General features: G+C 34.7%; 1 long non-coding RNA gene across 1 annotated transcript; it reads right to left on the bottom strand.

Moving 5' to 3' along the window:
- Nucleotides 1–2,131: 2,131 nt before the first annotated feature.
- On the bottom strand, nt 2,132–11,497 carry LOC128548908 (uncharacterized). Its single transcript, XR_008367331.1, has 3 exons — nt 11,366–11,497; nt 9,391–9,629; nt 2,132–7,278 (listed from the first exon to the last, which is right to left on the bottom strand). It is a non-coding gene; the product is annotated as an uncharacterized LOC128548908 (long non-coding RNA).
- Nucleotides 11,498–12,788: the final 1,291 nt, after the last annotated feature.

Below are 12,788 nucleotides of genomic sequence, written 5' to 3'. Positions count from 1 at the left end.
TATGACTGCCAACCTGTTTATAGCAAAGAGTCGCCGGTGCCGATGCAAGGAACTGCCGATAAAGCATATTTCACAAAGAAACCGCCGATATGGATATGCACCGTGCAATTGTGTATTAAATTTTAGTAACTATTTGAAATTCAATTCATTTTTATGCAACTTCTGTGGACAAGACATTTGATTAACGATTTACAGCTGATTTCGTGATCAAAATATATAATTATACATAATATACAATTACGAATAAGGAAGGTCAGACCAAGTACATAAATATGCCTTTCTGCTTTAAAATGTTCTTAATAGTAAAACAGAAGTAATCTGTTATTAGTTGATTTTACGAATTCGAACAATGAGAGAAAAAATCTACTGACGATTATTAGGTTAGGTAATAATTACAACAAATCATACTGTCAAATTAATCCCCCCCCTCCCCACTGAACCAAATAAGTCATAAATTCAAACTGACGAATATATAATGAATTAATGAATTTTTTCTACTTATTCTATTTCAAGTAAAACACTGTTTTTTATTTTATTTTTTATTATTATTATCTTTTATATAGTATTAATTTTCATAAATAACATATCTCTTGAAAATATTTTCTTAGACATGCGAAAAGCATTTCATTTCAGCACTGTATTTTCTGAAATAATATTTTAGAAATAACACCTGCACAGAAAAGATATTTTAACAGATTGCGAATTGGGATCTATAGGATGTTGCCGCATATTTATAGATTCGCCTACTGATAAACGGTACTAATCGCCGCAAACTGATAAAGTTTTTCAATAATACACATCCATAACAGTGTCGAGCTTAATCTATCGGCTTATCAGTGGCGTTGCCTTAGTAGTTGCTATTTTCACGCAGAATCATGAACACATTTTTTTGAGCGTATTGAAACTAGTCATTGGATTTCAGAATAGGTCACATGATCAAAACAAGTGTCGGTTTCAAAATCGATCACGTGATCAAATCAAGTGTCTTTATTATCCCCCGACGAAAGTCGGAGGGATATAGTTTTGGCGTTGTCCGTCAGTCCGTCCGTCCGTCCGTCCGGAGCCATATCTAGGAATTGGTTGGGAATATTTATTTAAAACTTCATATACATGTTCACCACAATGAGTTCTTGCGGCCAATCAAGTTTCAGTCAGATTGCCCAAGTAACACCAGAGTTATGGCCCTTAGAAGTTTCTAGTGTTAACTATATAGGGTACTATAAATATGGCAATTTCTGCATCATAACTTTTGATATATTTGACCTAGAACTATGAAACTTAAACAGAGTTTAGATTACCATAATGTGGTTGTGTACACACAATTTCATTTGGATTTATTTGTAAATTAAGAGTTATTGCCCTTTAATTGTATAAAAATCCACATATTTGTACATAACAAACTTACCATTTTGTAGAATTTCGTTAAATTTCTTTCATTCTTTTCCATGAACATTTATTGTAAACATGTGAAGTTGTGTACCCACACACCTGGTCACCCCCTTACCTTGATCACACACCTCCCCCCCTATCCCCCCCCCCCCCCCCCCCCCCCCAAAAAAAAAATTAATTCCTTATTTTAGATTTTTTTCAAACAAACTTCATATACATGTTCACCACTATGAGGTTATGGGGCCCATCAAGTTTCAGACAGATTGCCCAAGTAACACCAGGGTTATGGCCCTTAGAAGTTTCTAGTGTTAACTATATAGGGTACTATAGATGTATAGATATGCCAATTTCTGCATCATAACTTTTGATATATTTGACCTAGAACTATGAAACTTTAACAGAATTTAGAGCACTATAATGTGGTTGTGCACAGACAATTTTGTACGGATTTCTTTTTGTAACTTCAGAGTTATTGCCCTTTAATTGTCTAAAAATCCACTTTTTTGTACATAACAAACTTACCATTTGGCAGAATTTCATTAAATTTCTTTCATTCTTTTCTGTGAACATTTATTATAAACATGTGAAGTTGCGCACCCACACCTGGTTACCCACTTGCCTTGGTCACACCCCCTCCCCCTCCCAACCCCACTCCCCCCCCCTCCCTCCACCCAGTCATGCCCACCACTGATCATGCATCCTCTCCCCCCCCCCCCCCCCCCCCCACTCCAACTTCACCCTCTTACCTTTTTTTTTATTTTTTCATTTTTAATTTTCAATCAATATTTATAATCAGCATGTGAAATTTTGTTTCCTCTCCCGTTCCTCTGCACCCCCACCCCCTAAAAAAATAAATATATACATATATCTATATATAGATATATATATTTCCATTCCTTTTTTTTTTTTTTTTTTTTTTTAAATGTTCAAACCTTCAACATGTTAAGTTGTGACTGCACAAACCTTGCCCTCAGCCATGTTCAAGATATCTTATCTGTGTTCTCTTAAGTCTGATCTTTTAAGTTCAAATGTACATGTAAAACAGCAACACCTGGTGCAAAACCACACAAAGACAATATTTCATTCCAGTTAAACTTCAAGCTCACATTTCAATTAACTGCATTTAATTTTAAAAGCTAAGCTTATTACAGTAAGCATATCCCATTCTAAATAAATTCTTTAGTCCGGATCAAAGTATCATACATTTATTGTGTACTCCTTAATTAAACATTTGTTTTCTGTTAAATTGATTTTGACTAATGAAATTATTTGCTTCTTATTAACATCCTTAACTTTTTGCCGGATATATCTTTTTGCCATTCCTCACCACAAACCCTTTCGGCGGGGGATACCAATTCATCGAATTTCTTGTTATTCTTACGCTTAAGAAGATCTATTATAATCTATATCTATAATGCAGCTTTTTTCACATACTGCTGTTAATATAAAATGTGTAGATCTATTTAATCATATCTGGATCAAAAATATAATTGCAAAATGCAATATGAAAGTTATGTTTGGTAAATACTTTGAAACTTGTTTTCTGTGTGTTGTCAGGTTGGTCATAAGCTCGACAAGAAAATTGAAAGACGGTTTGTTAAATCTCGGGGCATTGCCCCCCAAAAACAAAGCCGCACCAAACATGTGCACGAACATATACACTTGATGTTGATCAAATATACAGAGTTTAAAGTCAAAATTCTGAAAAAAAGTAAAAGTGGTTTGTCCCTAAGTATGGCTTATGCTAATATACTGATTTCAGCTAACTTCACAAGATTGATGTAATTGCTCTATAGTTATTTTAACTCATTCTGCCCTAAAGCGTTATTTCCACATCTATGCCACCTAGGAGGCTGATAAGCCAATGTACCCTGAATACCGAGAGATGTTTTGAGAGATAACATTGATTTTGTAGTTTTTTGCTTGGGATATTGTTGTTAATTAGTGACATATCACATCAAATATGTGCTAATAGGTATGGAATTTGCACTCTTTGTAAGAAAATTGAAGTAGCTACGCAACAAAATTAATTTCATGCAGCTTTGTAGTACAGTCATTTCAACAGACTGTTGAATTAAAGGCGCAAAACAAATGACTGTATTCTCTCATCAGATTTTGTTTTGGCTAAACAACATTTATAAAATGCTACATTTTATCATGCACATATTTAAAAAACAAATATGAACAATTCTTAAAAATAATTTTAAATACATATTATTGTCATTTTCTAACACTGATTTTACCGGTACTCATTTATATGCATCCAGGCAATCAAAATGCATCAAAATAAAGTTATTTCTCATAAAAAATAGCGTATGTGTTTAATATGAAGACGTAATAAAATGAATATTTTAGCTATTTTAGAAAGAAACTCTTGTGATGAAATGAGATTATTTTGGGCTTATTTTCAGAAAACATGTACATGTATGAAAACTTTGAATTTTGAAACAATTTTGTGGAGTTTCTAAAGTATCACAAACAAGCTGTCGAAATAATTGAGTTATTATTAACACTTTATTCTATAGATCAAGAGACAGTCTCGAAGTTTAACAACAAAATAAATAGATGAATGAATGAATAAATAAATAAATAAATAGATACCAACAAAGATGTTTTTACTTTTCATACACACATAAGCATTTTATATCGCATAGGTAAAAATTAAAGATCTGGTGTGAACGAGTTGAAGATAGTTTAATCTTACATGTAAAAGAAAATATTTGAGTTCTTTTCTTTTCAATGATATAATCCACAATTCTACCACTTTTTGTTTGGTTTTGCATTTCGGTATGATACTTACAAGTTATTTTTGTGCGGTAATTATGTACGTCTGTCTTACTGAAGGGTATTTTTTATAACAATACCCGATCATTTATAATTCAACTTTTTTCTGCACTCAAATGTTTAGAACCGTACTTATAAAGAATATAGACAACGCCATTTCTAGCTCCATAGCTATGTTTTTATATTTATCTCTGTTAAATTTTGACAGATTTAAATGAAATTCTGGCACGATGTTTAATGATAATTTTATAGTAATGAGAATAAACTCATTTAGCCGTAAAATTGTTTGATCCCGCATATGGCATTATTTGCCGCATAGCGACGAGCGAAAAAGTATATACTTTTGGGTTGCATTATTTCAATTGTCATTTCTCAATGAATATTTGCTGATATCTATTTATTCATTTTTTATATGTTTCAATCATATAAAGAATCATCCATAATTTTCAGGCTTCGAGAAATCACAAATTATAACTCGAACGACGCTCGCTTTTACAGCTTTCTTTAACCAAAGCATTTGTTTTTTCACAACATACGGTTTTATATATGTTTTAAAAATGTTAAGCGACAAAAAATTTGATTGGTCCGACTTGTTACAAAGAACTAAGAGATTTTATTTAATACCAATGAAATGTGACGACTGAATGTGTCATGCGGAATTCAGAGCTATTACTGTAAAGACGCATGTACGCGGCGTGCGGTTTCCAAATGTAGATAACAACACCGCATATAAGCGGCACGCGGTATTCTGATAAAAATTGATCGACACATTTATGCGTCGCGCGGGCAGAATGAGTTAATTAAGTCCAAGGGAAACTATACCAGGAACAAGGCAGTCTGAAAGACAGCTAAATCCCCCACCACTATTATGGATAGTGAAATGGTAAACCTTTGACCTTTAGCTGTGACCTTGACCTTGAACTGATATGACTGACTCATGGATTCTGCACGACATCTTGATGAGGTGATCATTTGACCCAAGTTTCATGAAAACCCTTCAAGGGGTTTAGGAGATACAGAGCTCAAACCTTTGACCTTGAGTTATGACCCTGACCTTAAGTTGACATGGTTGACTCATGAGCTCTTAATGAGATGATCATTTGACCCAAGTTTGATGAAAATCCTTCAAGGGGTTTAGGAGATATAGAGTGGACACAAAATGGAAGGCTCAAACCTTTGACCCTAAGCTGTGACCTTGACCCTGAGCCAGCATGGCTGACTCTTAAGTTCTGCACATCAATTTGATAAGGTGATCATTTGACCCAAGTTTTATAAAATTCCTTGAAGGGGGTTTAGGAGATATAGAGCAGACACGAAATGGAAGACTAAAACCTTTGACGTTGAGTTCTGACCTTGACCTTCAGCCGGCATGGCTGACTCATGAGTTTTACATATCGCCTTGATGAGGTGATCATTTGACCAAAGTTTGATGAAAATCCTTCAAGGGGTTTAGGAGATATAGAGCAGACACAAAATGGAAGACTCAAACCTTTGACCTTGAGTTGTGACCTTGACCTTCAGCCGGCATGGCTGACTCATGGGTTCTGCACATCGTCTTGACGAGGTGATTATTTGACCCAAGTTTTATGAAATTCCTTCAAGGGGTTTAGGAGATATAGAGTGGACACAAAATGGAAGGCTCAAACCTTTGACCTTCAGTTGTGACCTTGACCTTGAGCCGGCATGGCTGACTCATGGGTTCTGCACATCGTCTTGATGAGGTGATCATTTGACCCAAGTTTTATCAAAATCCTTCAAGGGGTTTAGGAGATATAGAGCGGACACAAAATGGAAGACTCAAACCTATGACCTTCAGTTGTGACCTTGACCTTGAGCCGGCATGGCTGACTCATGGGTTCTGCACATCGTCTTGACGAGGTGATCATTTGACCCAAGTTTTATTAAAATCTTTCAAGGGGTTTAGGAGATATAGAGCAGACACAAAATGGAAAGCTCAAACCTTTGACCTTCAGTTGTGACCTTGACCTTGAGCCGACATGGCTGACTCATGGGTTCTGAACATTGTCTTGATGAGGTGATCATTTGACCCAAGTTTCATGAAAATCCTTCAAGGGGTTTAGGAGATATGGAGCGGACACGGAAGTGTTATGGACAGACGGACGGACGGACGGAGACCATTCCTATAACCCCCCATCACTTGTGGCCGGGGATAAATAAGCTGAACCATACCAAATTCTATCATGCACATCTCCACTCAATTATGATCCTGTACACGAAGTTTTAAGTAAATATCTTAAGAAATGTCCAGTTTAGTTCACTCAACATAATTCTTGCTAACTGACCAACAGACTGACTGATCAACAACTCCTATATACATGTACCCTATCTCAAACTTTGTTTGTTGGGGTATAATGACATATGCTATCCTGCCTCAAAAGCTTTAACCTTGACTTTGAAAAAGGTTCCCAAGTGCTAGTGATATGTAACAACAATCTCAATTTTCATGCCACCCAATAACTAAAATTTCCATAAAGTATGCGATTCTACCTACAGTATGGGATAGTGTAAAGTTTTCAACTGCATGCACTGCAGAACATAAAGGTATTTAATTTAGTGTGTGTGTGGGCCTATCTTAAACAAAAGCAATCAAAATAGTAAGATTTACAGCATACAGCATGAAAAGACAGAAGAATGTTCATTCATAACTATAATGAGACATGCTTTATGATGTGCTATGTGCCATTCCTTTACTTTAGTATTGTGGTGATCCAATGACCTAAACATTTAAATGTTGCATACTGGCCTGAAACAAGAGCAGTAGGTAGAATCTTGAGTTAAAGTATTGCAACTGTTTGATTGTAAACTAATAGATGGCTTCAGATCTGATTGTACATTGATGCATTTAACATAAGTGGAATCCTCCACTCCACTCAATAGCTTTCACCATATCCTCCTTGAATAAATCAGGATCAGCTAACCCACGTACAAGTTCTAAAACCATGCCACAGGTATGGGCTACAGGCAGTTTTCTATCACCCGTAACAAAGTCCACTTCAAGTTTTTTGTCAAACCCCATCGGGGGCACAGAACTTGCTCCTGTCCAAAACATCAGTACATCTGCCAAGGCTATGTCACTTTCTTTGCCTAAAAATGAAATATCATGGAGTTTTTGTAAGTGAGAATATACAGCACCTTTAAATCATACTAATGCTACTGATATGCAGGCTATCAAAGACCTTCTATCCAAAGAAATTATTATAGAATTTATTACACTGTAAAATTACTTTGTTTAAAATATCCCCATTTAAAGTGGTATATACTCCAAGCACAAGAATGAACATGAATCTGTTTATGAAAATCTATACTAATACTGACTGGCAATATTGCTCAACCTGAATTTCAACAATACTCAACAATAACTTGTCAGTCTCCATAAAATACTACACCTATCAAGTTAAGCAAGTATATCAACTATAGCAAGTTTGATGAATTATTTTCAAGGATATGAAAAAAACAAGAGTTGTCCATAAGACAGAGTGCTCAACTTTTTGCAGTGCTTGACTCTGAGTTAGAGATTTGCCAGAAAAAGGCGCTTAACTGTATCAAATAAAGAAACAGAATTATACGGATTGTTTCACCTGATGTTTCACAGTACTGGACTATTCTAAGTGCTTGAGTCTTAAAAAGCTAACTAACAGAAAGTACAGAACTTGTCACCAGTATAGTTTTTTTATTGTATAATTGTGTATGTTAGTAAATTAGTATTTTAAGTTTCAAGTTAATTACTATGAAAGTAACAGAGATTACTGGACTTTATATAAAACAGTAACCTGAACATTCCTAGTAATATAAAGGGAGCATAAACATGTCAAAGTTCAAACAGAGTAAAAGAATTGTTTCTCCTGGTGAAGACTTTGATAGTAAATAACTATTCAAAGTTTCAAGTCAATAGCTTTGAAAGTTACAGATATATTGCACTTTAATAAAACATTTTCTAAGTTAAAAGGGGCATAACTGTCAAAGTTAAGATCAGAGTTATGGGGATTGTTTCTCCTGGTGTAGACTTTATAGTGAATAACTATTTTAAGTTTCAAGTCAAAAGCTTTGATAGTAACAGAAATTGGACTTTATCCAAAACAAAAACTTAAAAATTATATGTTAAATAGGGACATAACTATGAAAAAATTTAATCAGAGTTATGGGGATTTTTTTTCCCGCGTGTAGACTTTGATAGTGAATAACTATATTTTAAGTTTGAAGTCAATAGATTGGAAAGTAACAGAGATATTTGACTTTATCAAAACTTTAACCAATGGCGACGGTGACGCTGGGGCGAGTACAATAGCTAGTCTTTTCTTCCAAATATCGAGCTAATAGTGCATTGTTTGTTTGTTGCATAACGGCAAAGTGCACAAATTGTGGTGAAAATTCGAGGACTGAGATATAAAGTCAAAATACAACACTTCTATTTAGGGCCAGCCCTGGACTTTAGACATAAGTTTACCTACTAGACCAGATAGTTCATGATAATATTCCCAGTACCAAGCCAAGTTTCTGTTTCTGTTACAAGTGAAACCAAGTTAAAAAAATAAGTTTGTTCCAGTAGTTTCTTAAATCCGTAGCATAATAATACAGTTATAATACAGTTAGTGTGAATAAGAAATCAAAACTGATTCCAATATATTACAAGTTCATATGACTATTCAAGTTATTTCAAATTTGATAGCCTTGTTAATTTAAATAGATATGTCTACATACTAGATATATATGAAAACAATAGTTAGCAATGCAAGAAATTATTGAGGCAATGTAAGATTTAACATGTCTAAAACTAGTAAAGACCAAACCAGACAATTTATTTTTCCTATCCATTACTTTAATGCAATTATCTAGAAAATATTTGAACATACGAATCTATTGATTTAACTTTCTAAAAAGGACACTATTTAAGTCACACTTTTTAGCACTGTAGATATAGTGGTTTGAAAAATAATCCTGTGTTGAAAACTGGAACAAACTTATTACACACCCTTTAGTCTGGTAATATTACTGTTTGCTACACCAGGACCAGACAATAATAGCATTTCCTCTTCATATAGACAGCCAAGGAAATGATTCAAGAAATTGTCCTGTCAATACTCAGACAAACGAACGTGCAGGTTAGGGCAAACCTAAGTTTCAACCGAAGTGTGCCCATAAAATGTTTCACAGCCATCTATAATAGGTAGTATTATATTCATATGCAGTTTATATTACCATCACATTCAATCAAGAATGCCTCCAAGCAGTATACTGTATCCTTCTCCAACCTTTGGTTATTGGAACCCTCTGGACTGAAGTTCACTTCATACAATAATCTGAATGTGTCAAACTTTAGATGAACAGCTTGGTGAACAAACAGACTAGAAAATGCTTCAGGTGCATGGAGGATCCCTTTGTGCAACAAACCCACTTTATCCAGTCCATTAACAAATTGGGTAATTTCAGCATGGAATCTGAAATGTTTGGTCAATCCATGAAAAATGATGTCAAATACAAGGAATCCAGAAATGACATGATAGCAACATCAACAATTAAAACAAAATGGGAAAATACAGTTGACAGTACAAAAGTGATTACAATTGAGGCACTGTCAGTGTTGAACCTTAACACTAGGGGGGTTTAACCAATTTACTGGTGCTAAACCTCACTGTTGTCCCAAAACCAATATATCGACTAGGCATTGTAAACAAGGATTGTTTGTAAAACATGTATGCTCCCCCTCCTCTCAAATGTGCAACCATGATATAAAGGGCTATTGCCATTTCAAGCAATTTTCAAGAAATACGGGGTCATGATCCTGGCGCAGTGTGGCTGGTTATAGAACATGACTCATTTATTATGCCTATATATAAAAATACCCGCTCTCTGAAGAATTCTAACAAATGGCAAAATGAAAAGGACACAGAGTATATTATTCCAAATTTACTCAATGATTCATGGCTGTAACTAAGAGCACCAAAATCGTCACACTTGAAGGTACAATAAAATTGGTATACCAAGCAACTATCCACTTCCTATGTTTAACAAGAATTACCAATGAAGGTTCATTCAGTTCAGCAAACATATTATCATTGCACAATACAAGCAGTTGTTGTTTAATTTCAAAAGGCATTGAACTGTGCTATATTTGTCGCTATTCAAAAAATTCGAGCAAGATCTGACCATTAGAAATAAATCAAAATTGAAAAAAAATGCAAGTATTTTCACTGATGATGTTGTAAAATACACACATATTACTTATTATTCAGTATATTAAGCAGAAAGTACATTATATGAGATCTTTGACCTCAAATTGTGACATGAACCACTTAGGTACATTTGGAATATCCCTGTACTAACCTTTTTGGTCTTAAGCCTGAACATCCAAAGATAGCATGCATATATGAGGTTATGTAGTCATGGATATGCATGTATCGGCCTAATAAGAAATTCAGGTGTGCATTTATCCCAACAATCAAGCGTTCGAAAGGTGATCAGTTGTTTGTAATGTTAGCAAACATATACAGTTTTGCACAAATCTTGAAATATGACTTCCACTACATAACAACTGAATAAGATTATGTTTTAGACAATATAATAATTAACTTGATATATAACAGGGTTATTATAACAGTTACAGTAGCTCGATCTGGAATGCTGTATTCGGCTCGAGTGGATTTTTGCCAGATCAGATCTCACGAGGCGCGCCGAGTGTGATCCGACCTTGCAAAATCTACGAGAGCCGAATACAAAAATCCCAGACCTAGCTACCGTTACAATGACCCTTTTATTATATACCTATACCTTTTTGCTTGCGGTTTTATTATTGAAAGAAATCTTCAATTTTTATCAATACTAAAATTGAACTAAGTGAAGTTTTTATGTGTGCTATTTATGGAACTGTGTCAGGTCATGCATATTAATGAAACTAGTCCGGCAGCATACAATACAGAAGGTCCAATACGGAATTTAAAAGGTACAATACGGAATGTTTTCTGCCTGTCCATATTTAAATGTGAAATACAAGCTTATTTTTTTACAGAATTTATATAGGCATACAATAAGTATATATATATATATATATATATATATATATAACTTCAAGACCTAAATTCAAATTATTTTAAAACCCTTTTGCAGTATATACTTTCTTTTGGTGAGTAGTGTTCATTTTGACATTTGTACACCAGTAAAATACATCAAAGTATACCTGTAGTAAAGTGTTTTTCAGCAGGTATGTAGCTACTTTATCTTTCTTCTCCAATTTTGTTTTTGTAGGAAGTAAGCCTTGATCAATAATCCAGTCAGCATGTTTGTCGATAACCGACTTAAATCCCTCATCGTCTGGGCTGTCCAGGATCTGGATAAAATGTGGAAACTGTACTATTGTTTACTTTGTTATGATAGAAATAGAACCACAAAGTCACTGTCAAGGAGTGAAAATCTCTCCATTCTTGTTACACAGGGATATAAATTAGCAGGGGCCCAGTAGCCTATGGCCCCTAAATTTTGGGCAGGAATCCTAAATTGTTGAGAAAATGCCCATATACCTAATGGTAAACATTTACTTTTGACAGTCTGGGCCCCTAAATAACAAGAGCTGTCCGTAAGACAACCAAGCTCGACTATTCGAAATATTGTCCCAGAAGCAGGAAAATATTACCCAAAATGTTAAATATATAAAGAGTTTTAAGTTCAAAAGGGCACATAATTTGACCAAAATGCATATCAGAGTTATGGGACTTGATGCTATCAACTAGTTTTATAACCCCGAAGACACATGTAAAGTTTCAATTCAATATCTGCATTAGTTTTGGAGATAGTAACTTGCATGTAAAACTTTAACCAGGATTTTCTCAGTCCAAAAAGGGGCATAATTTGCCAAAAATATATGTCAGAGTTATGGAACTTGACCCAGTGAGGTTGGTAATTTATCTAGAAAAAGAAAAAATAAGTTTCAAGTCTATATGCATTTTAGTAATAACTGTATGTACTTGCACGCAAAACTTTAACCAGAATTTTCTAAGTCCAAAAGGGGGCATAATTTGGCCAAAATGAAGGTCAGTTACGGGACTTGGTGCTATCAACTAGTTTTATAACCCCAACCTAGAAAAAGAAAAAATAAGTTTCAAAGCTATATGCCTTAAAATGACAGCTGTATGTACTTGCATGCAAAAACTTAACCAATGTGTGACGCTGACGCCGACTCCAGGGTGAGTAGAATAGCTAGACTATTCTTCGAATAGTCAAGCTAAAAATAGCTAGTTTATATTCCTGTTGTATTGAACAGTCATAATATTATGGTACAGGGTCTAGCCAATCAATGTTGGAACATCCCGGTGAACAATTGTGTTAGGTTATTTTGAAATCTTTCTTTGCACAAAGAAGTTACAGTCTGGACCACATCGGATGTACACATGGACATTCTTATTAACTGGTACTAATGTGGCAACTCTTTTGTTCTCCCTATTGTTCGTTTTAGCCACCTAAATCCAAAAAGCCACATAAACCCAAACATGTTGAATGACATTAAAGATAATTTACTGTTACTTATTGTTCTCAAAGCCACCTAAGTACAGATTTTTTCGGGGCAGACAGACAGACGGGAGCACATACATGTACAAGGAACTGCT

Source organism: Mercenaria mercenaria, chromosome 15, assembly GCF_021730395.1.
Source record: "Mercenaria mercenaria strain notata chromosome 15, MADL_Memer_1, whole genome shotgun sequence".
In the NCBI taxonomy this organism is placed as follows: Eukaryota; Metazoa; Mollusca; class Bivalvia; order Venerida; family Veneridae; genus Mercenaria; species Mercenaria mercenaria.
Note: the sequence above shows the minus strand (reverse complement) of the source record. Positions and strands in the feature narration are given on the sequence as shown.